General features: G+C 44.8%; 1 long non-coding RNA gene across 1 annotated transcript in view; it reads right to left on the reverse strand.

The window, feature by feature from the left end:
* Positions 1–24039, reverse strand: part of LOC144264535 (uncharacterized) — a 46710-nt gene extending 22671 nt beyond the window's left edge. The window contains exons 1-2 of the long non-coding RNA XR_013346065.1: positions 23860–24039; positions 21309–21426 (exon numbers count right to left, since the gene is read on the reverse strand). This is a non-coding gene — a long non-coding RNA (uncharacterized LOC144264535). The remainder of the gene's footprint in view (positions 1–21308; positions 21427–23859) is intronic.
* Positions 24040–24596: the final 557 nt, after the last annotated feature.

The following is a 24596-nucleotide window of genomic DNA, read 5'->3' on the forward strand; positions in this document are numbered from 1 at the left end:
AGTCTGTGTGAACATAATTTCTTGACACTGACAAGAGCTCTGCTATGGATCAAAGACTGTGTTGTTCATAATTTTCTTAGAGAGACAGTTATTAGTTCATAGACTTCAAGGCCAGACGGGACCATCATGATCACCTAGCCTGATCTCCTGCATATCGCCCCAGACTGTGGCCACAGAACCTCACCTACTCACCCCTGTAATAGTCCCCTGAACCTCTGGCTGAATTACTGAATTCCTCAAATCATGATTTAAAGTCTTCAAGTCACAGAGAATCCACCATTTACTCTAGTTTAAACCTGCAAGTGACCTGTGCCGCAGGCTGTAGATGAAAGCAAACCCTCCTCATTGTCTCAGTCAATCTGACCAGATGGAGAATTTCTTTCCAACACCAAATATGGCAATCAGTTGGACCCTAAGCATGTTGGCAAGACCCACTAGCCAGACACCTGGGAAAGAATTCTCTGTAGCAATTCAGAGCCCTCCCTATCTAGTGTCCAGCCTCTAGCCATTGGGGATATTTGCTACTAGCAGTTGCAGATGAGCCCCAGGCAGCTTCAACAGACCATTCCCTCTATAAACTTATCAAGCTCAGTCTTGAAGTCAGTTAGGTTTTTTTTGCCCCCACTGCTCTCCTTGAAAGGTCATTCCAGAACTTCACTCCTTAACTACTTTCTTTTTCAAAATTTGTTCCAAGACCTTGCATAAAATTGAGTTCAAACTAATAGGCCAGTAGTTTCCCAGATCACCTTTCCTCCTCCTTTTCTTAAAAATAGGTACTATGTTAGCAATTCTCCAGTCATAGGGTATGACCCCAGGGTTTATGTATTCATTAAAAATCCTTGCTATGCGGCTTGCAATTTCATGTGCCAGTTCTTTTAATATGCTTGGATAGAGATTATCTAGACCCCTGATTTAGTCCCATTAAGCTGTTTGAGTTTGACTTCCACCTCAGATGTGGTACTTTAATTTTCCAATAACCATTCTGCCACTACACCTAAGTTCTTCACTACTCTTATTAAAAACTGAGGCAAAACATTCATGTAGGTGTAGGGCCAGACCTAGATTATCTTGAATCTCCTCTCCATTCTCAGTGTTTAGCAGTCCCATTTTTTTTTCTTTCCTTGGTTTTGTTTTTATTTATATGGCTATAGAACCTTTTACTTCTGGTTTTAATTTCCTTTGTAAGGTCCAACTCCACTTTGCTTTGGGAGGCTGTCATTTTTCCCCCCTACACTTTCTGATCCTTCTCATCTTCCATTCCTTGTAGGCTTTCTTTCTCTTAATAACCTGTTTGAGATGCTTGCTCATCCAGTTTGGTTTACAACCCTACACATGTTCTGCCCCTTTTTGGGTGGAAGCTTCAGATAGCTTCTGCAACTTTGACTTTAATTAATTTAAAGCCTCCTCCACCTTCAAATCCTTGATTCCTCAGTCCAGCCCACTTCCCTCACTAATTCCCTTAATTTTTTAAGGTTTGCCCTTTTGAAATCAAGGGCCCTAGCTGCAGATCTATTTTTGTTTATCCTTCCATTTAGTTTAAACTGAATTAGCTCATGATAACTTGAACCAAGGTTGTCCCCTACAACCAATTCTTCTGAGGTCATCAATACTAAATCAAAAATGGCATCACCTCTTGTTGGGTTGGTAACTATTTGGTGAAGAAATCTCTCAGCTATCAAATCCAAGGAAGGTCTAGGTCCTACCATTCTTAGTAACACATGTCCTCCAATCTATAGCTGGGAAATTAAAGTTTCCCATAATCTCACAATTCCCAGTAGTATCTGTTTCATTCAAAATATTAAAAAGGTCTCTATCCATACAGGGTAGCTCTGGTCTGGTCTTTCATAGCACACCCAATCTACCTGAAACAAAGCAGTACTGGGAAATCCTTACTCTGTGGGACATCCACAGAAAGAGGTTGCCAGCTCTTGAATAAGGCCTTTTTGTCTCCGTGTCAGATTGCCCTGATTGTGCCAACATTGGTTTGGTGATTAAGCCTTACCAGAAAAATTGCTTCAGAGGTGGTTAAGATCACAGCGTGGAATACATATGAATTTTGCGGTATAAAATAAAAAATAGATTAGGAACACCTCCACTTTCCTCATATCCATTGGCTTAAGTGAACTTTGGATCAGACCCTGTATCTTTCATTTGCTGTCTGTGTGGTGTTTTTGCTCTTTCTTAACACATACACTGTTGTATCTGTATTGTGTGTCTGTACATTTTCACTGGCTGAATCACATAATACTTTGATGATAGCTGCTACACTGTGAGAATAGTTTGATGTCAGTGGAAGAGAAATTCCAATTCGCAAACAGTATATGCTCCCCCCCCCCAATTTTTTTTTAATTAAAAAGGATGGGGTTGAGTCCTAAAAACATGAATTAAATCTTCCCACAGTGCCCTTATCTCAGTCTACATTAAATAACATATCCTCCTCCTTTCTCCAGGATGCCCAACAGGGCTCCCAAGATGCCTGTACTTGAATGTATGCAGAAGAGTAGATCAGCACAACACTTCAAAAATATTCACATGCTTCAGTGGAAAATACAGACACCTAAAACAACATCAGTGAAAACGACCATGATTTACAGTAAGATGAAGTACATCTCTCTTATCTGAGGGCTTGTCTTCACTACCGGGGAGATCAAAGTTGCTGCAATAGATGCAGCGGGTGTCGATTTAGCGGGTCTAGTGAAGACCCGCTAAATCAGGGGTAGTCAATTATTTTTTGTCAAGATCCAAATTTCTTGGTCAAGGTATAGTTAAGGTCCAGACTCCAGAGTAACATCTTTTCACACCGCAATAACAGTGATAAGTAAAAAAAAAGATTTCACGGTCCATTCAAAAAAAGTGTCTGGCAGTCTGGATTTGGCCAGTGGTCCGCCTATTGACTAACCCTGCGCTAAATTGATGGCAGAGCGCTCTCTGGTCGACCCTGGTACTCCAGCTCCCTGAGAAGAGTAAGACAAGTTGACCGCAGAGTGTCTCCCATCGATGCAGTGCAGTGAAGACACCGTGGTAAGTCAACCTGAGCTAAATCGACTCCAGCTACATTATTCACGGAGCTGGAGTAGCATAATTTAGGTCAACTTACCTGGGTAGCATAGACAAGGCCTGAGTCCAAGAAGGGCACTGGTAAAAGTGAAAGAAAACGCATTTACCTTAGAAATCTTCAGTTTACAGGGCAGTGGACATGGAAAAAAAAAATGGGAAGGAAACTCCCAGCTGAATGTAGATCATTGGGATGAAGAAAAGTTGACTGTAAACATGCAGTTAAACTCACACCTTTAAAAGTTCAAGAGATACTAGCATGGGTGACAAGTGTTGGATGGATAGCCAGAAGAGGGCCTGAAGCCAGTGTTTATCTGCTAGAACAGAGGCGGGCAAACTATGGCCCGCAGGACCGTCCTGCCTGGGGAGGTTAGCCCCCGGCCCCTCCCCCGCTGTTCCTCCTCCCCTGCAGTCACACCGCCGCGCAGGACTGCAGCTTGCGCCCGCCCATCTCCCAGGCTTTCCAATAAGCCTGTCCTGCCGTTCTGAGTGGCCTGGTAAGGGGGTTGGATAAGGGGCAGGAGGTCCCGGGGGCAGTCAGGAGACAGGGAGCAGGGGGGATTGGATAGGGGGTGGGGTCCTGGGGGGGCAGTTAGGGATGGGGGTCTTGGGAGGGGGAAGTCAGGGGACAAGGAATGGGTGGGGGGTTGGATGGGTCGGAGGTTCCGGGGGGCCTGTCAGGGGGCGGGGGTGTGGATAGGGGTCAGGGCAGTCAGGAGACAAAAAGCATGGATAGGGGTCGGGGCAGTCAGGGGACAGGGAGCAGGGGGGCTGGATAGGGGGTGGGGTCCCTGGGGGGCAGTTAGGGGACAAGGAACAGTGGGGGTTGGATGGGTCAGGGGTTCTGAGGGGGGCAGTCAGGGGGTGGGGGCCAGGCTGTTTGGGGAGGCACAGCCTTCCCTACCTGGCCCTCTATACTGTTTTGCAACCTTGATGTGGCCCTTGGGCCAAAAAGTTTGTCCACCCCTGTGCTAGAACGATTCTGCATTCAAGTATTCACAGGTGGTCACTAAGGCTATGTCTACGCTATGAGCTAGGGATGCGATTCCCTACTCATGCACACATACTTGCATTAGCTCTCATCAAGCTAGTGGGAGGGTAAATAGCAGTGTGGTTCCAGTAGCATGGGTAGCAGAGTCATGGGGTTGAGCTATGCCGAGTATGTACCCACTGGCGTAGGTGGGTTTGTCCTCGGCATGGCTCAGCCGTGCTTCTGCTGCCGATGGCCATCCCGTACTGTTATTTATACTTGCACTAGCTTGATGAGAGCTAGCGTGGCTGGGTGCACACAAGCAAGGGGAAAAACAAAATCACATCCTTAGCTTATAGTGTGGATATAGTGTGTTTCTGCCATTTTCTTGGTGCCGGACTTGAGACCGTGGGATGTGATTTGCAGAAGTGCTGAGTACCCACAGCTGCAACTGAAGTCAATGGGAGCTGTGCTTTGAACGTATAAAGTGTTATAAAATATGAAGTGCTCTGAAAAAAAAAATCCGGTCCTAGGTGTCTCAAATAGAGCATCCAAAATTAGTGGATACATTTGACCTTAATTTCGGTGCCTCAGTTCCCCATATGCAAACTAGGGATAACAGAAGCCCCTCACCTTATAGGGCTGTTGTGAAAAAAATCAATTCATTAGTATGTGGGAAGTACTCAGGTACTATAATGAGTTTCATAGAAAAGCCTGTGAAGAAATTAATAATTCCATCCTCAGAGCAGGGTCTGAACAGCAGGCAGTAATTAAGGCATAGGGCCACACATTGAACAATGAGGAGAAAGCAGAATATTGAATAGCTTCTCCTTAACTGAGCCCCAACCATCCTGTGCACAAAAAATGAGGCAGGGTCCTGTGGAAATAATAGCCCGTTGTCATGTAATTAAAGACTATCCTAATCCATACACACAAGGGAGTTGAATTCACGTTGCACAGGCAACCTTAATTCTGGCATTTCTTAACTTTTGCATGCTTGACTTTCCAATTTAATTGTGTTCTCTTAACATCTTTGTCTGTGTGTGAGGTATTATTCTTAGCCTGTAAAAATACCACTAGAGACTTGCACAGAAAATATGGAGGCCAAGTGTTTTTCCAAGTGGAGAAATTTTTGTGGAATGTGATCTTTATTTATCCCTGCAGAGTTAGAGGGAAATGCACATCTCTCAAAGGAAAACAAGTAAATGTAAAGAAAAATGGTCAAAAGCCCCCATAAGAATTTCTAAGTGCACTTTGTTTCAACTTCTCATGAGAGTCTGTGCTCTTCCTTCTATATTGCTTCCCCAACTCTGCCTATACTGTTTGTTATAAAACATAGCTGCGATAAACGATGATGATGATGATGAAGAAGAAAGATAAAGGGGTGATTTTAAAGTGTTCTACAAAGGACTGTTTATATTTCTTGTCAGATCATTTTTCAAAAGGAAAGAGACCTACATTAAGCTATAAAATGAAGTCTTGTTCACTGCTTGGTGGGGCCTGTAAGTTCAAAAAACATCAACTTGGTTTTAACCCCTTCACTTCTGAATTTAGATTTCCTTGGGAGCTCCACATTTGCGATTATTTCAATTGGATATTAAAGCTGTATCAGGTATCAGCTATGCTAGAGAAGTTTGGTTATAAACTTGCCACATCATTTTCTGTATCACATTGTGGTGTGACTTTACTAAAAATAATTTAAAAGAAAAATGAATTTTGTGTCATTCTCCTACTAATACAGCTAATCCTTTCAAATAGTCTAGGTGCTGTCCCTCTAGGCCACTGGCCAAGGAACAGGGCAACTGCCCTTCATAACCAGTTAGACCTTCCCTTGTTCTTTATGTTTAAAAATCAAACACTGGCATCTTTTAAGGGCACCAGATTTGCACAGGACAAGGGGGAGAAATTATGAAACTAAGGCTCTAAACCACTCTCTCTGCTGGAGGCAATGTAGAGGGGCTGTGATGCAGAAGAACTTCTCTGATGCAGTGGGACTTACTCAGGATTCCTCCTGGAGTCCCCCAGAAGCACATATTGCAATGGAAGTTCTGCCACACTTTCAATGAGTACAGAGTGCCCCATGAGCTGGACTTATTGATATGGGACCAGGGCTGTGCCCTCTGTGCACTACTTTTTGGATATGTGACAAGTTGCTACCCTCCTTTGTGGCCAGATGTGGCATGGCAGCAGCGGTGCCTCAGTTTTCCCCTCAACCCCCAGCTTTCCTCTGGCCTACTTCACCATAGGTTGTCCTGGCCCTCCAGCCAGACCAATTTACAGAGTCCTGCCCATTCTGGGGCCACAGAGTCCTTTACCAAAAGGACAACAAAAAAATACACAAAACAGACCTTCAGCCTCCTCAGCCAGCAGCCACCTCATCATAGGCTGACCTCTGCTGCTATAAACTGTGCCTCAATCCACCCCATGATCAAGGGTCTGGGACCCTCCTTCCTTTACTCAGGTTCAGGTAGGCTCCAGTTCATCAAGTCCCCCCATCTCAGTCAGGCTTCCAGCTCATCCCCTGCCAAACTCCATCTAATCCTCTTCCCTTGTACCTTCTCAGCCTGCTTCCTATCTCCTCTCTTCTAGGTCTCCTACCTCCAACAGCACTCACGCAACTATTTATGGAAAGAAGGCTGGCTCTCCCGCAACTGGGCTTTGTTTCTAATTAGGCCTGGCCCACCCTCAAGGTGTGAGTAGGCAGGTTACTTGGCTTCTCAGGCCCATATTAACCCTCTCACAGCATGTTTGTGTGGGTTAAAAACCCATCACAGAGTAGCCAATATTCTGGTTTCTCTTCATAGTAGTGTGGCTTAGTGGATAGAGCACCAGAGTAAGTCTCAAGGGACATGGGTTCTATTCCTAGCTTTGCCAGCTTGACCTCAGACAAGTCACTTCACACTCTGTCCCTCAGTTTCCCCATCTGTGAAATGGCAATAGTGATTCTGATCTCCTTTCTAAACTGCTCCAAGATGTGCTAATGAAAAGTGATATAGGAGAACTACATGTTATATCCATGGTGTCTGCATTCTTCATGAGGATGATGCTTCACCCCTGCACAGGGTGTATGTGGTGGTGCATAAACATCTGTGGAAAGCTCCTTGCAGCTTCCCCAGCCTTTGCACCAACCCAGAGAAGACAACACTTGTTCTAGAACAGCAACAGTTGTGCTATTTGCTACTCAGATGAAATATGCTGAAAGTAAGGAGTTTCACATACACCTTAGGATTTTGAAGAGGTTTCATCATTTTTAAGAATTATGTCCATGATGCGATCCTTGCAGCCTGAACATCAGGCTTTCCAACAGCCGATAGTAGAGAAGAAAGCTTTCCTTCTGACTCGCACTAGGTGTCTCACATTTCTCCACCACTAAGTTAGTTATTACTGAGGCTGTAATGCAACCCAGAGAGTGCTCGATTCTTTCCACACATTGGCAGTTGAAGAATCTATATATTCAAAGCAGTATATATTGGCTCCTGATCTTTAGCTACCCTCAACCCTACCTATATATTGCATGCACTAGTAGCACTCACAATGAAACACAGGTGAAAGATTGCAAGTGTTCTTGAAAATTTGTGTCTTCATCAGTATGCTCCAAAAATGTTCTGCAAACACACACTTAAGGATTGCAGAATGATAAAACTAGGGATAGACCAAAAGACAAACCCTGGATCTGTACACCATTGTACTTTGACATAGCCTGGATATGTTCAAGTGTTGTGGCTCTAATGAGTAGATAGCAAGATTTGGCCTCACTAAAGGATTAAATGTATGATAGATTCTTGCTTCAGAAAGGAACTGTTGCACTAAATATTGGTTGAACTGATTTTAAGCATAAATGGCAAATAAATTGCTTGTGTCAAAGAACTTACAAACAAGTCTATTTGCATGGTGGTGTTCAAAGTTCATTGAAAATATGGAGGGGTGAATGTCTGTGTGCAAGTGATCGATTAGATGCAATTCACCTAAATAGGTGCAACTGGTGCCACCAGAATTTGCTGGACACTAATCAGAAAACAATTTGCCTTTTGTGGCAAGATTCTAGAGCAACTGTAACTATGAGAAATAACCTGATACAGTATAAATCCTAGGAATAGACCTATGGAATGCAGACATCTAATTAACTTAACCCATCATCAAGAATTACTTCTGCTTTGTGCAGACAGCCCAGAAAGAGCACTTGTCCTGGCAGTAAAACCCTGAGTTTTATAGAAGCACTTCGTCAACTGCCATCTTCTAGGGTTGAAGATGCTCCCCCTCCCCCACTGGAAAAAACCCTGTGAGCTTCCAAAGAAGAAAATAATAGCCATTTAAAATGCTGTGTTTTTATTTATAATCTTTAACCATTATTGAGGAAGCCTACAAAAGATTCTCAAAGAACAAGGGTTATTTATTGCACTTGGCAAATGCCTAGGCACATACATGGTGTTTACTGATGATTATGCAGTTGCTTTGCAATGAAGGATTCCAACATCATCACACAAGAAAGGAATGTTTAATTTTTTAGGCTGGTCATAATTTGTTTTATGATCTAAAGCTTACTTGCTTGTGGTAAGTGGGTCTAAAAATGCTTTTACTCCTTTATCAATTTTCAAAGTATTTACAAAACAGAGAAATTAGCACTCTTAGCCCTGGTCTACACTAGGACTTTAGGTCGAATTTAGCAGCGTTAAATCGATGTAAACCTGCACCCGTCCACACGATGAAGCCCTTTATTTCGACTTAAAGGGCTCTTAAAATCGATTTCCTTACTCCACCCCTGACGAGTTGATTAGCGCTTAAATCGGCCTTGCCAGCTCGAATTTGGGGTACTGTGGACACAATTCGACGGTATTGGCCTCCAGGAGCTATCCCAGAGTGCTCCACTGTGACCACTCTGGACAGCACTCTCAACTCAGATGCACTGGCCAGGTAGACAGGAAAAGAACCGCAAACTTTTGAATCTCATTTCCAGTTTGGCCAGCGTGGCAAGCTGCAGGTGACCATGCAGAGCTCATCAGCAGAGGTGACCATGATGGAGTCCCAGAATCGCAAAAGAGCTCCAGCATGGACTGAACGGGAGGTATGGGATCTGATCGCGGTATGGGGAGAGGAATCCGTGCTATCAGAACTCCGTTCCAGTTTTAGAAATACCAAAACCTTTGTCAAAATCTCCCAGGGCATGAAGGACAGAGGCCATAACAGGGACCCGAACCAGTGCCGCGTGAAATTTAAGGAGCTGAGGCAAGCCTACCAGAAAACCAGAGAGGCGAACGGCCGCTCCGGGTCAGAGCCCCAAACATGCCGCTTCTATGATGAGCTGCATGCCATTTTAGGGGGTTCAGCCACGACTACCCCAGCCGTGTTGTTTGACTCCTTCAATGGAGATGGAGGCAACACGGAAGCAGGTTTTGGGGACGAAGAAGATGATGATGATGAGGTTGTAGATAGCTGTGGTTATAGTCAGGTTTTCCTGACAGCCAGGAACTGTTTTTCACCCTGGACCTGGAGCCAGTACCCCCCGAACCCACCCAAGGCTGCCTCCTGGACCCGGCAGGCGGAGAAGGGACCTCCGGTGAGTGTACCTTTTAAAATACTATACATGGTTTAATATCAAGCATGTGAAAGGATTACTTTGCCCTGGCATTCGCGGCTCTCCTGGATGTACTCCCAAAGCCTTTGCAAAAGGTTTCTGGGGAGGGCAGCCTTATTGCGTCCTTCATGGTAGGACACTTTACCACTCCAGGTCAGTAACACGTACTCAGGAATCATTGTACAACAAAGCATTGCATTGTATGTTTGCTGGCGTTCAAACAACCTCCGTTCTTTATCTCTCTGTGTTATCCTCAGGAGAGTGAGATATAATTCATGGTCACCTGGTTGAAATAGAGTGCTTTTCTTCAGGGGATACTCAGAGGAGCCCGTTCCTGCTGGGCTGTTTGCCTGTGGCTAAACAGAAATGTTCCCCACTGTTAGCCACGGGGAGGGGGGAAGGTTGAGGGGGTAGCCATGCAGTGGGGGGAGGCAAAATGTGACCTTGTAATGAAAGCACATGTGCTATGTATGTAATGTTAACAGCAAGGTTTACCCTGAAAGAGTGTAGCCACTGTTTTATAAAATGTGTCTTTTTAAATACCGCTGTCCCTTTTTTTTTTCTCCACCAGCTGCATGTGTTTCAATGATCACAGGATCTTCTCCTTCCCAGAGGCTAGTGAAGATTAGAAAGAAAAAAAAACCGCACTCGAGATGAAATGTTCTCCAAGCTCATGCTGTTCTCCCACACTGACAGAGCACAGACAAATGCGTGGAGGCAAATAATGTCAGAGTGCAGGAAAGCACAAAATGACCAGGAGGAGAGGTGGCGGGCTGAAGAGAGTAATTGGCGGGCTGAAGAGAGGGCTGAAGCTCAAATGTGGCGGCAGCATGATGAGAAGAGGCAGGATTCAATGCTGAGGCTGCTGGAGGACCAAACCAGTATGCTCCAGTGTATGGTTGAGCTGCAGCAAAGGCAGCTGGAGCACAGACTGCCACTACAGCCCCTGTGTAACCAACCGCCCTCCTCCCCAAGTTCCATAGCCTCCACACCCAGACGCCCAAGAACGCGGTGGCGGGGCCACCGGCCAACCAGCCACTCCGCCACAGAGGATTGCCCAAAAAAAAGAAGGCTGGCATTCAATAAATTTTAAAGTTGTAAACTTTTAAAGTGCTGTATGGCATTTTCCTTCCCTCCTCCACCACCCCTCCTGGGCTACCTTGGTAGTCATCCCCCTATTTGTGTGATGAATGAATAAAGAATGCATGAATGTGAAGCAACAATGACTTTATTGCCTCTGCAAGCGGTGATCGAAGGGAGGAGGGGAGGGTGGTTAGCTTACAGGGAAGTAGAGTGAACCAAAAGGCGGGGGTTTCATCAAGGAGAAACAAACAGAACTTTCACACCGTAGCCTGACCAGTCATGAAACTCGTTTTCAAAGCTTCTCTGATGCGTACCGCGCCCTCCTGTGCTCTTCTAACCGCCCTGGTGTCTGGCTGCGCGTAACCAGCAGCCAGGCGATTTGCCTCACCTCCCATCCCGCCATAAACGTCCCCCCCTTACTCTCACAGATATTGTGAAGCACACAGCAAGCAGTAATAACAGTGGGAATATTGGTTTCGCTGAGGTCTAAGTGAGTCAGTAAACTGCGCCAGCGCACCTTTAAACGTCCAAATGCACATTCTACCACCATTCTGCACTTGCTCAGCCTGTAGTTGAACAGCTCCTGACTACTGTCCAGGCTGCCTGTGTATGGCTTCATGAGCCATGGCATTAAGGGGTAGGGTGGGTCCCCAAGGATAACTTTAGGCATTTCAACATGCCCAACCGTTATTTTCTGGTCTGGGAATAAAGTCCCTTCCTGCAGCTTTTGAAACAGACCAGAGTTCCTGAAGATGCGAGCGTCATGTACCTTTCCCGGCCATCCCACGTTGATGTTGGTGAAACGTCCCTTGAGATCCACCAGAGCTTGCAGCACTATTGAAAAGTACCCCTTGCGGTTTATGTACTCGGCGGCTTGGTGCTTCAGTGCCAAGATAGGGATATGGGTTCCGTCTATGGTCCCACCACAGTTAGGGAATGCCATTGCAGCAAAGCCATCCACCCTTGATATCAGCAGATCTTTGATTGCGTGGGCTACTTGCATCACAGCAGCCCCAACAGTAGATTTGCCCACTCCAAATTGATTCCCAACTGACTGGTAGCTGTCTGGCGTTGCAAGCTTCCACAGGGCTATCACCACTCGCTTCTCAACTGTGGGGGCTGCTCTCATCTTGGTATTCATGCGCTTCAGGGCAGGGGAAAGCAAGTCACAAAGTTCCATGAAAGTGCCCTTACGCATGCGAAAGTTTTGCAGCCACTGGGAATCGTCCCAGACCTGCAACACTATGCGGTCCCGCCAGTCTGTGCTTGTTTCCCGAGCCCAGAATCGGCGTTCCACAGCATGAACCTGCCCCATTAGCACCATGATGCATGCATTGGCAGGGCCCATGCTTTTCAGAGAGAATTCAGAAATGTCCTGATCACTCATGTGACCGCTCTGACATCGCCTCCTCGCCCGGTATCGCTTTGCCAAATCTGGTGCTGCATATACTGCTGGATAATGCGTGTGGTGTTTAATGTGCTCCTAATTGCCAAAATGAGCTGAGCGGCCTCCATGCTTGCCTTGGTATGGCGTCCGCACAGAAAAAAGGCGCGGAACAATTGTCTGCCATTGCTCTGACAGAGGGAGGAGCGACTGACGACACTGCTTACAGGGTTGGCTTCAGGGAGCTAAAATCAACAAAGGGGGTGGCTTTACATCAAGGAGTATTTCAGGCAGGACTTCACGGAGGGTTCCAATAAGAAATGGTGCACCTAAGTTATTGTTCTTATTGGAACAAGGAGGTTAGCCTGGCCTCTGATTGATACATGGCTAGATTTACCTCGCTGCACCTTCTCCGTGAGTGACTGCAGTGTGACCTAGAGGAATGAGTCCCCTAGACAGGGGAGGGGGGGGAAGCAAATGAGTACAAAACAAATCTGGTCTATTTCTTGTTTTGATCCACTCCATCTATCTTTTACATCTTTGGCTGGCAGCAGACGGTGCAGAAGGACTGCATGCCATCCACATCTCATGGCTGCTCGGCAGAAGATGGTACAGTATGACTGCTAGCCATCCGTATTGCCTGCCTGCTCACCATAAGACGGTTCAATAGGACTGACTGCAGGACTAAAGAGAATGACCTGGTCAAGTCACTCCAAATTTAGTCCCTGAGCCCATGTCTGCCCAGGCGCTCCTAGCCGACGTGGCCAGGAGCACCTCGGACACGACGATGACGGCTACCAGTCGTATTGCACTGTCTGCTGCCAGAAGGCAATGGGTTGCTGCTACTGTGTAGCAATGCTGTACCGCGTCTGCCAGCACCCAGGAGACATACGGTGACGGTTACCTGAGTGGGCTCCATGCTTGCCATGGTATGGCGTCTGCACAGGTAACTCAGGAAAAAAGGCGTGAAACGATTGTCTGCCCTTGCTTTCACGGAGGGAGGGAGGGAAAGGGGGCCTGACGATATGTACCCAGAACCACCCGCGACAACGTTTTAGCCCCATCAGGCATTGGGATCTCAACCCAGAATTCCAATGGGCAGCGGAGACTGCGGGAACTGTGGGATAGCTACCCACAGTGCAACGCTCCGGAAGTCGACTCTAGCCTCGGTACTGTGGAAGCACTCCGCCGAGTTAATGCACTTAATGCACTTAGAGCATTTTCTGTGGGGACAGACACACTCGAATATATAAAACCGATTTCTAAAAAACCGACTTCTATAAATTCAACCTTATTCCATAGTGTAGACATACCCTTAGTATCACAATGGCGTTTGCATTATACGCTAGAGAGACAATAACTTCCACTGAGTATTCCTTTCTGCATTCATTTAGATCACAACCCCATCTCAAAAGCAGGGCTATGAATGATTTTTTGGTTGTTTAGGAAAGAAAGTGTTGCACTGAATTGCCCTAGTGGCACCTTTTAGTGGAAGCTTAGATATTCACTAGAGACTCATCATACATTGCTTCTCTTTGATATTTGTGAGTGCTCTTTTGTATTGTTCGGAACTTTCTGATTTTTGACGTGTTTATGCACAGCCCTGAGCAATTTTTCTGGGGAAGGGCAGGGATAGTTATAGTTATTAGCAGAACCATTCAAAAAATTGTTTTGTTGAAAGGTGGAGTTTTCACAAAAAATTTTTATAAAAAAAATTACGGTTTTTGTTGGCAGTCCAAAAAATGTTTGGTCTTTTGGGTTCTTGGCTTTTTGATGCAAAGCTGAAGTTTTTTGCAAAAATATTAGATTAAAATGAAAAGTTCATTTTCACTGAAATTTTTCATGGGAAAAAATTAGCCAACACAGGATGTTATAATGAGTAATAATGCTATTTGATCTTTAAGGCATAGGGGCAACCAGTGAGAAGACAAAAGCAATACAAAGAGCCACCGGACTTTAAAGGGAAACCGTATTCCTTTTGTTCAGACCGGCTGAAGTTTCAAAAGATTAGAAGCCCCGCTTGGCATGAATGAACTTAGAAACACATGTGTATGTTCAATTGGCATCACATTTTGAATTTCCAGACAGCAGTGATGAGAAAAGTGGGCCATATCCGGTCAGGTTTTTTTAGGGATCTTTACATCATTGTCATTGTTTATTCAATATCTGAGAAGAGGTCCAGCCTCAACACATACCGGATGCATCCTATTTCTTTCAATTCACTGCCACATCTACAATGCACTACACAATGCTGCAGTCCCTGTTGCTTTCTCTTAGCACAATGCCACTTGGAGACATTAAGGGCCAACGTGTGGCGTGGGTGGGGGACGAGGGTGTTCTATGATGGACTTCGACCCTGACCCCAGCCCTTTCCCCTAGCCATGTAGTGGTACTGGAGATGTTCTAGGGAAGCTGCAGTGTCCCCTATGTGCAGAGTCAGTGAGGACTGTTGCCCAACCTATGTGGTGGAATCCTGCCTTGCTGCTTTTTCTCCCCTCTCCCCCCGGGCCCCCAAGAAAGATTCCACCTGCTCTACTCCCTTCTTCCCTTCTGGGGGGAAAAACCCCCCTCATACTCCCTAACTCAACTTCTGCTTGACCAAGGATCCTCTTCCTTCCATTAAATGGTGCGCCCACAGCTGGCAGACCTGGTGGAAGGTCAGCGGATGGACCCAGGTAGTTGGGGATCCCTGGCTCACTCCCATCCTACTCACAAAAGGCATAGAATTCAATGCATCTATATAGCATTAATAGAGTTAGTTATTAGACTGCAGCATGGCCCAGATTGTGCTAAATGCTTTCCACACAGAGACAGTCCTTGCCCCAAGCTTTCATATACAGTTTGCACAGGAGCATACTGCACTGTATATGTACATTGCACCTGAGCAGTGCAAAACTCAGCAGGGTCACTTCTAAAGATTCAGGTGCTGAGTTTCCAAGATAACCAGACTTTATTCAATCCTCTCTGCAGCTCCTTGGTTTATAAATGTCACAGCATGCCTTCCTGTGAGGTTTCCACGACTGTCTGGTGTTAGCAGTGCTGGTAACAGTAGGCCCCCTCTCACAATATATTGCTGAAGCCACTTTTCATTCTTGCAAGAAGGTGGAAAGCTGGGAAACTTGAACTTGCTGTAACCTCAAGAGTTCTGTTTCATTAGATTTTTGGATGAAAGTTCCCTTGTATTCCTTATTTCTCAACCCTTTTGTCCCGCCCTATTTCTTGTAGGTTTTAGTGACAAACAAGTCCATAAAGCTTCTTAATAAAAATATGCCAGGGGAGACTATGGGCCTTTTTACAGGTAGAACACAGAGGAAAATGAGGCCCTAGGAGCTTTCTGGTCTGTTATGAATGGCCAATTCCACTTGTCTGGCTCAAGCATGGTGAGATCTCTAAGGTATCTTGGTAATTATGTTCAAGGCACTCCAAGGCTCTGTAAGAGATCTCCTAAAGTTGCAGGATGAAGATGGAGGGTGACAACTCTCTATTGTAAGGACAAAGCTCTTCTGTGCGAGAGACAGAACTATCTCAGAGGTGATCTGAGATGGAGAAATGAACTCCCACAAGAACTGAGGAGCATCACAAAGTTCACCAACTTCTGCTCTAAGTGTAAGGCATATTTCTTGGACCTTGCCTTCTCCAACATGCATACATTGCAACACGCATATTAACCACCTTCCCCCAAAACAAAAAACAAAGATCCCTACCAAAACAAGAGACTCCACTAAACACACTCTCCCACTGGGGGTGGGGGAGAGGGAGGAAAGGGGGGAGAGGATGAGAGAATAAAGAATGCGGGATAGATGTTAGCCATGTTGCTTAATGCACTACTGAAAAATGCTCAGACATGACAATGATGAGTATGCTAAAAAAGAGCCTATATAGAATAGAGGGACAAGGTAGATGAGACACTCACCAACAGAAGTTGGTCCAATAAAAAAAATATTACCTCATCCACCTTGTCTCTAAGATCCTGGGACCAATACAGTTATAACAACACTGCATATACTTGTATGAAATAGATACTTGTGCCATCCAGTACCATAGTATCTCAGAAACTCATAATGTATTTACTCTCACAACATCCTGTGAGATAGGGGAGTGCCATTATCCTAATTTTAGAGATGGGGAATGTCCAGTCACACAGCAAGTCTGATAGAGCAGGGAATCAAACCCAGGACTACACAAGTCTCAGGTTAATACCCTAGCTTCTGGGCCACCTTCCTCTCTACACTTACTTTGCTATAATACCTTATTAGCATAGTTTAGAATTTTCTACCTGACATGAGACTCTTGTAACTGGGCAGAAAGTGTTATTTCAATCTATTTTACTTACATACTATTAATTAGTACATGCATTATGTACAACAGCAAATAAAAACCATCAGATTGGGAGTATAGCAAATACAGTTGCTAATGTGACATCATAAATGTCTGAAACAATCAGAAACAATCTTCAGTGCATATCTCTTAAACAAATTTATATCATGCAAACCAATTATGAAAGGGGAGTATAGTATATAATGAAGTGCTTATGATATTGAAGGATTCTGGTCATTTCCTTGTATCAGATTGTTGAATGTTAGTTGTTTTTATATTATAAGGTTAAAGCATTTCTACTTGAACAGTTTTCTGTTTACATTCCATCTTCCAAAATATACACCTGCATCACCCTGGCAAGTAGTAAATCTTTCATGGGACTATTAGGGGGCAACCCCTTGCAAAATGTTCTCTGACATGCAAAATACTTTTAGGTTCAAATTCTGGTCTCCTGGAAGTTAATGGAAGTTTTACCACATGGTGAATGGGTTTCCCCTTCAGCTCCTGGAAGCCCTTGGCTGGTAAGCCTTCTTGGTGAATTAAGCAGCACACAGATCCACCAAAGTACCTACACCACATGTGTTTATTGTTCATCTCCTTCTTAAGCAGCAGGTACAATACAGCCATATCGCAGCAGTTATGAGGAATCCTCTCCTGCTCCTTTGGTTAGGCTTTTGTATTGCATACTTTCCTTCCTGGTGTAAGTGCTCTCTTTCTACCTTAGAACACCCAGTTAAGTGAGCAGGCTAGCAGAACCCAATTTAAAGCCATTAACAACATCCTGTCACATACCTGCCTTCTTTATGTTCCCTGCTCAGGTAGGCCCCACTCTTTCTGCTATAGCTCAGTTTTCTCTCTGAGCAAGCTCTACCTTCCTTGAGGAGGCAGCAATCCCTCACTGCCCCTGAAGTTCCCTTAGTCTGCCTTTCCGTGGGCCACCTGTGTGGGTTTCCCATCCTCCATCCACAGAACAAAGAATTTTTAGGCAGGGGTTTACCCCGCAATGCAGTTTAGTCCCACAGGTCACCACACCAGGGACAACCTACAGACTGTTTCTTGGGATCTACCCCCATCCTGTGTAAGCACACTGTGGTTTCTTCCTCAGCTAACCTCTCACAGTCCAAGGGTCTCTGATCCCGTTTAGGAGTTAGGCTTTTGGAGGTCACTCCGTCCTCCAGGCCCCTCAGCTACGGCATGGCCTGCCATCCTTTCTTCAGGCTGTCCTTGTGTGGGTCACCCCTGCTCCTTTGCCCCCTTTTCCAGCTTCTCTTCTGCTCTGGTACTCTCTATCTGGGCCTCAATTTCTTGGTATTTGTCTAGAGTTCTCATTTTCCCACTTCTCCTTTGCCTGCACCTTTCCTCCCTGGTCCCCACTTTCTTGGCTTGTTGACTTCCATTTAGGGTTCTCTCATATCTCCCCCAGGAGGCTCGGAGTCCCATGCTTAACCCCAAGCCCTCTTTTCCTCCATTGAGGTTCCTTCCCTCAAGGTCCATTCTTCTCCTTAAAAGGAATGGGTTCCAATCAGTCCCCATGACCACAGGATGGAGCAAGGTTCTTATTACCCCAGCCCTTTCCCACCAACACCTCCCATGTACTTCCAATGGGACTGGTTCTCACCCACCCCTCATGTATGCATTCTCTGCCTAGAGCATTCCACTCCTGAAACCAGCTAGCATGCTCTGCACTAATGAGCACTATGCAGCTGCAGTCTGCATTCCATATATGGGCAGTCCCACTTAAAGTGACCTGCTACCTGTGAGAGGGACAAATGGTTTTATTCTGGCTGGCTGAAGTGGCTTTCACACCGTCTCACACTCACGGGCCTTACTGCTTAAGGAATCTTGCCTTTTTTCCTCCCCTTCACCCACTAGCATAGGACAAGCCACTTTCTTTAGGAAAAAAAAAAGAGCTTCTATACACTTTTTGGCCAATTTTACTGCTGCATCCAGTGTCTCTGGTTGGTGTCTCCTCACGCAGACCTTAGTGGTATCTGGGAGGCTCGGCATAAACTGTTTAAGATGACAGTACTTCAACATCTTGCCCCCTTTGTCTCAGCTGTTGTTTGGTCCAATCAGTCAACTTCTGCTCAAATGCTCTGTGCCTTACCACGTGGCTGCCTACATTTCTGCCAGTATCTTTTGGCTGACAAACCTACATGGTCTAACATAGCAGCCTTTAACATATCAAAGTTCTTAGCGTGTTCCTCATACAATGCTCTGTAAGCCCCTTGGGCTTCTCCCACCAGATAAGGGACTAACTGTATAGCCCATAACCCTTTATCCCAGCCTGCATTAGTAGCAATTCTTTCAAAAGTCAGGAAGAATGCATCAGGATGATCCCCAGGGCCCATTTCACAGAGTCCCAGCCTCCCCTCCCCCATGGCAGGACTTCTCACATTTTGTATTATATGCTGCTGTACCTGGGTTTGTTCTATCATGAATTCCTGAAACACTCACTGTTGCTCCGCCCAGCAGGGATTGTCGCTCTATCTGCTGGGTCAGCTAGAACGCCTGCCATGTCCTTTTTATCTCCTTCTGTTGTTATTCTGGCCACCACATCAGCTCCCCATGTTTTTCCAGTTCAGCCTGTCCTCACACAGGCTACCTCTCAACCTTCCTGGCTGCCAAGTGAAACCCAGAGAAGCCCCCATTCAGTTCCTGGAAACTCTTGGCTAGTTAGCCCTCTTGGTGAATTAAGCAGCACATAGGTCCACCAAGGTACATTGACCACTTGTGTTTATAGTTTGTCTCCTAAAACTCCAGACACAATATAACTTTATAGCAGCAGTTATGAGGGACCATCACCTGGTCCCTGGGTTTGCAATTTATACTACCTGCTTTCCTTTCTGGCTTCTCCAGCTGGTGAGCTAATTACCTCATCAGCTCATCGAGCTACCAGCAGGTGTAAGTGCTCCTGTCTACCTTAGTCACACTCACTGTGTAATGATAACATATGCCTCTACAAATGCTTTACTGCCTGGGCACTCCTCTGGATTGTCTAAGTTTTCTGTTCGAGTAAATGTTTCTGTGGTTCAAAGCCAGGGGTCACTCAGAACACACCAGAATCATTTTCAGGCTAACATGCCTTTGAGTTGCTATTTCAGAAAGTAAGCTTGAACTCCCTGAAATCCTCTGTGTGTATAGAACAGGGATCGGCAACCTTCCCACAGCCCCCATTGGCCTGCAATGGTGAATCGCGGCCAGTGGCAGCTGTGATCAGCCGAACCCGCAGACGGTGCAGGTAAACAAACCGTCCCGACCCGCCAGCAGATTTCACTGACGGGCTGCGTGCCAAAGGTTGCCGATCCCTGGTATAGAACAAAATTCTGCCATGCCCTCGCCCACATGGGCTGCATTGTGAGGAGGGGCAGAAGGTGCCAGCCTCCTACAGGTACCCTGCTAGTGGGCAGGGGTGTGTGAAGAGGGAACATGTTTTGCAGTGCACTTTACTATTACTTTGACAAGCAGAAAACTTCATCCCCTCTTTGCTGCATGGGGGCTACCCAAGAGATCATAACACTTCATAGCCAGGGGCCAGTGGCTGCCTTAGTTACTCCCCCTTCAGGGTGAGAATCCTGCCCTGCCTGAGGTGAATGTTCAGGGGCAGGGTGGTTTAGAGGCTCCCTGTACTTTCTTCCACCTAAACGAGGCAAGATTTAACCCATAGTTGGAATGCACTGAGAAGGAGGAGGCTATTTTATTGTGAGCTCTGACCTCCCCCTGAACTAGAAATGGGTGGTTAAGGGAAAAATAACACATTCACACACAATAAGTTTCCCAAATCTTTCCCCAGAGAAGAATAAAAATCAGATAAAATCAAGAAGCATCACCTGCCAAGGAAACTTCTCACTTCATTATTTTTGCTGCTTTTCCTGCAAATCTTGAAAACTAAAGGAAAAATTCAAACTCTCTGGCAAAGTATTATCCAAATGTTCCAGGGCATCCATAATAACTGATTTACAATGCTCTGAAGACTGCAATTGCCATTAACAAATCTGCATTTGCCAATGACTGCCACACGATCCCATCTGAGTTTCCATACTTTCTTCCTGTACTTAGAATAAGGAATAACTCTTTGGCATCTGTTCTCAAAATGTTGACTTTTTAAATGGTGATCATTTTACATTAGGCTCTGAAATCTATGGGACCTATATATACCCCTTATAACAAATAAAATAAGCAGTACAATAAACATGAATGGTGAAAAATAAATAGTAAATTATATTCCATTCAATCAGGTCTACTAAGCAGATTGCAAAATTCATGGTAATTAATTATTCCTTCTCAAATTATTCTTATGTTAAAAATTAATGAACTCACATGACAAGGAGGGCTTGTGAAAAGCTTATCAGGAATAAATATTTAGGAAGCTTTGCTATTACAGTATCATTACTGACAAGTTTATCTTAAACGCTTTTGCTTTACATGAGCTTCCAGGCCAGTATTTGGACAAAAATGGACATTCAAAGTAGTTTCATCTACAGCATATTCATGATTTCAGTATGTGTTTCTAATGTTTCCCCAGACACAACTTAGAACTATTTAGGAAATCTCCAAGGTATTTAAGAATGGTGAACAGAATGGCACCACAGCCTGGGAACTAAATAAGTTTGAAAGAGAAATGCTCGCATCATGAAATAGTTTGTGGGTGCCTTGAATTATTCTCTATTATAGTCCACACTAGAAATAACTGTTGAGTGTTACTATTCTCAGAGCACAGCAGGAATTTTGGAACATAAGCAAATTTCCAAACTCAAAAGGTAACACCCAGAACAAGACAGGAAGGGCCCTCAATTGTTCTCCTCTGCAGAAAATATTAGTTTCCTTACATTTTTTAAAAGTTTTTCAAAAATGCTTTTTTATTAAATCCAAACTTTTAAAATATCAAAGATCTCAATGGTTTTTATTCAAGTAAATTAATAACTTACCAGAACTCTCAAGCATTTAATCTTTATTCCTCTTACTTCAATGGGACTGATTGTGTGAGTGAACATTTCTCATCGGTGTTAGGGATGCAGGACTGGGCTTCAAATTAATATCTTTCACCTGGAAGGGAGGCAGAATTTGTTCTATATTTGTTTTCTGTGATGGATCATTATTGGCCATTCCTGGAATCGTACTAGTTAGAAGAACACAAACATGAATGGGCACACATGAAAAAGGAGTGCTTGTTCATAAGTCAATGCAACTACGCCTTCCATTGCGTGCAATGGCAGCAACAACATCTGGATTCAATCCGGCTAGGGGTCCTTTTTCTTAATCCCCCTTCCTGCTACTAGCTCTGTGAAATTAAATTATAACCTGTCTGGTCACCTTCGCAGATGGTTCATTCCCACTCACAAGCATACAGGGTCCTTTGGAAAATGGAACGACAAGTATCTTTGTATTTGGGGGAAAGGGAAACAATTAAAAGAAATATGACAACTCTTTCTGTATTTACATATAGGAAAACAAGTCACTCAAACCAGTACATCAGGAGTATGCTCACCCCCGCAGTTTCCAACAATAAGCATCCAACTTTTTGAGAATCTTTAGTCCTACCAGAAACCCCACAGAACTGAACCACACTCACAGGTCCAGCAAGACTCAGTGGTAGTCAGGAGGTACCTCTCTTCTGCTAGTCAGCTCTACTCCATGAAGAACTACTCTACCAGTTTTTGCTCTGACATACAGCTACTTTGTTCAGGTCTGTAATGTAAGCTCTGCTTCTGCTGGCCTAGTAAGCCAGTGTACTGCAAAGTCAGTTCTGCACTATCACTACTGCTAGTCCAGTCAGGCTTCTCTAAAAGCTCAGCTCCTATAACTCATTCTACACAAGACCCAGAATTGTAAGGTGGGAAACCTAAAGCAAAACAGGATCTCTGTTTCTTGGGATACAGTTCCTGGTATCCTTTCCCCCTTCCTTGCTGAACCTGAATTTTGTTAACCAAACCAAAATCCACTACCTATACACACGTGGTGACCCACACATTCCAGGGCATATCTTGCACATTATCTGTGCCCTTTTAGGAATTCAGTAATGATAATAATAATCTATCAGATATACAATCTCCCAGTGTCCCGTTCTTACACCAGAGTTGCCCTGCTGCTGAATAGTAGAAGATATACAGAGCCCTGCAGATCGGCTTCCTAGTAGAGAAGAAATCAGTGATGTGAAACATTCTGGGTATATTGTAAGTGTAGCTTGTCATATTCACACATATATACCAGCCCTGGCACACGTGAGTTCAAACAGCCGGGTAATCCCTTCTTTCAGGAATCTCAGCTGAACACACTTTTCCCAGGGAGCAATTCTGTCTCAAGAATTGACTACAACCAATGACCAAGACAGAGAGCAAACTCTCCTGTTGCTCACACAGCTTCTTCTTCATGGACCATTGCCTCTTCCCAGAATGTTGCATGACGTAAATCAACAACAACACAGGATATGTCTTCTTAGGACTGAACGTTTGCTCACACACTAAGAAAAAGAATGTGGAAGACTTTGTGTAACAGGGCCCCGTGATGACACCTGCCACAGCAATAGCAAATACACAAATGCTTGCTATAGACCACACAACAGAACTCCATGGTTCTAGTTCTCAAGGGTTTGTGCAAATATTTTCTTCAGTTTATAGTCACATGGCATTCATTGAGTTTCAGGTTATGAATGAACCCAAAACACCCAAAGCAAAACTCAGTTGGAATTGTCAGCTTTCACCTGGTATTGCAGTAAAACGCTGCAAAACTATTTTGTATTTAGTTTTTTCTTTTGGTTTTTATTCCAGACAATCCTTCATGGAAGGCTATGAAACAAGTTATTTTAAAAAAGAGTGCTTACATTTTGATAAGCTGTAGTATTAAGGCTCATTGCACACTGTTACAACAGATCTAGAACTTTTAGGTGGTAGGTTGGGAGAAAATACACACTATACCCTAACGGAGCAACAAGTTGTCAAGACCATGTCATCCTTAATAATATTGTTAATAAAGATATATTCCCTTCCAACTTGCCCAGTCACATTCAAATGTGTATGGCCATAAACCATCATGACAGATGAAATCAGGACTGATTGTGGTCCCTGTTATTCCAGATGCCTGTTAACAACTCAGCTGTATAAGATATAAGGTGTTATTGGTGTATGGTTATACTCTTGTTATGTATTATAATAAATGTTCCTGCAATTCAACATGGAGTCTAAAAGTTCAAGATGGCTTATGTGGTAGGAGAGGTTTGAACTCCATCTTGGTATCCTTTCTTCATGGCATTTTCCCGCCAAAACTCTGTTTCCTGCCAGAACTTGAGAGCTGGCTGGAACCAGCTGGGGGCAGTGACTGCCAGAGTGTGCCTCAGGAATTCATGCCACAGCAAGTATATAAGGAACTGTCAGCAATGACGCAGAGGCTATCCACCATCGAGGCAGCCTCGTCCAGTTTCTTTGCGCGGGCATTGGATCAAGACTTTGGCCACTAATACCTGACAAAGCCGTTGATACTTACCTGATATCTGATTCCTGTATTCCATCAAAGGATCCAGTGAAGACTTTGCTATCAGCCTAGATCTGTTGATCTACTGCTTTGGTGGTAGAGAGCCAGATCCTCTGATGTTTCTGAGACTCTGAGATGGTCCATCAGTTGCTGGTGACCTCCATCTGCAGTGAATGAGAGACAGTAATTGTTTTTCGGGTACTTAATAGTTTAACCAAGGGACGGTTTAAGGGTCTGGGCTCTATGCCCCTTGCTGGAATCTATTCTTGGGTATTTGTAGTGATCCCCTTAGTGGAGCCTCCTCTCCTCCCCCCCCCCCCCCAGTTGTAACTATCCCTAATAAATCTTCTTTCTATTTAAGGTTATATTCTCTCTATCCTTTATTTCAATGCAACACGGGTGGGAGGCACACAGATTTCTAACTCTCCCAGTTGATAGATGCTGATAGGAGTCGGACCTGTTATTATATGTCACCTCTTTATTATTCTACAACAGAGATTTTGGGGTAACATTTACTGGCAACTGCAGAAGGACTCCTCAGAGATTTAGCTCTCTGATTGTGGTCCTTAGGTTGAATAGATTCCAGCTTACAGTCCATAGACTCGGGGAGGGAAGGGTTTGAAACAGTGTTGGTGACGGCGTCGACCGGTTGGTTGGACAGGTTCCCCAGGTCACTGCCTGTTCAGACATATGTTGTCTCCCCACTTGGTTGTAGTTTATGTAGAGTGAGCTAGAGGCCCACAGGCCGA

This window comes from Eretmochelys imbricata, chromosome 5, assembly GCF_965152235.1.
Source record: "Eretmochelys imbricata isolate rEreImb1 chromosome 5, rEreImb1.hap1, whole genome shotgun sequence".
Taxonomy (NCBI): Eukaryota; Metazoa; Chordata; order Testudines; family Cheloniidae; genus Eretmochelys; species Eretmochelys imbricata.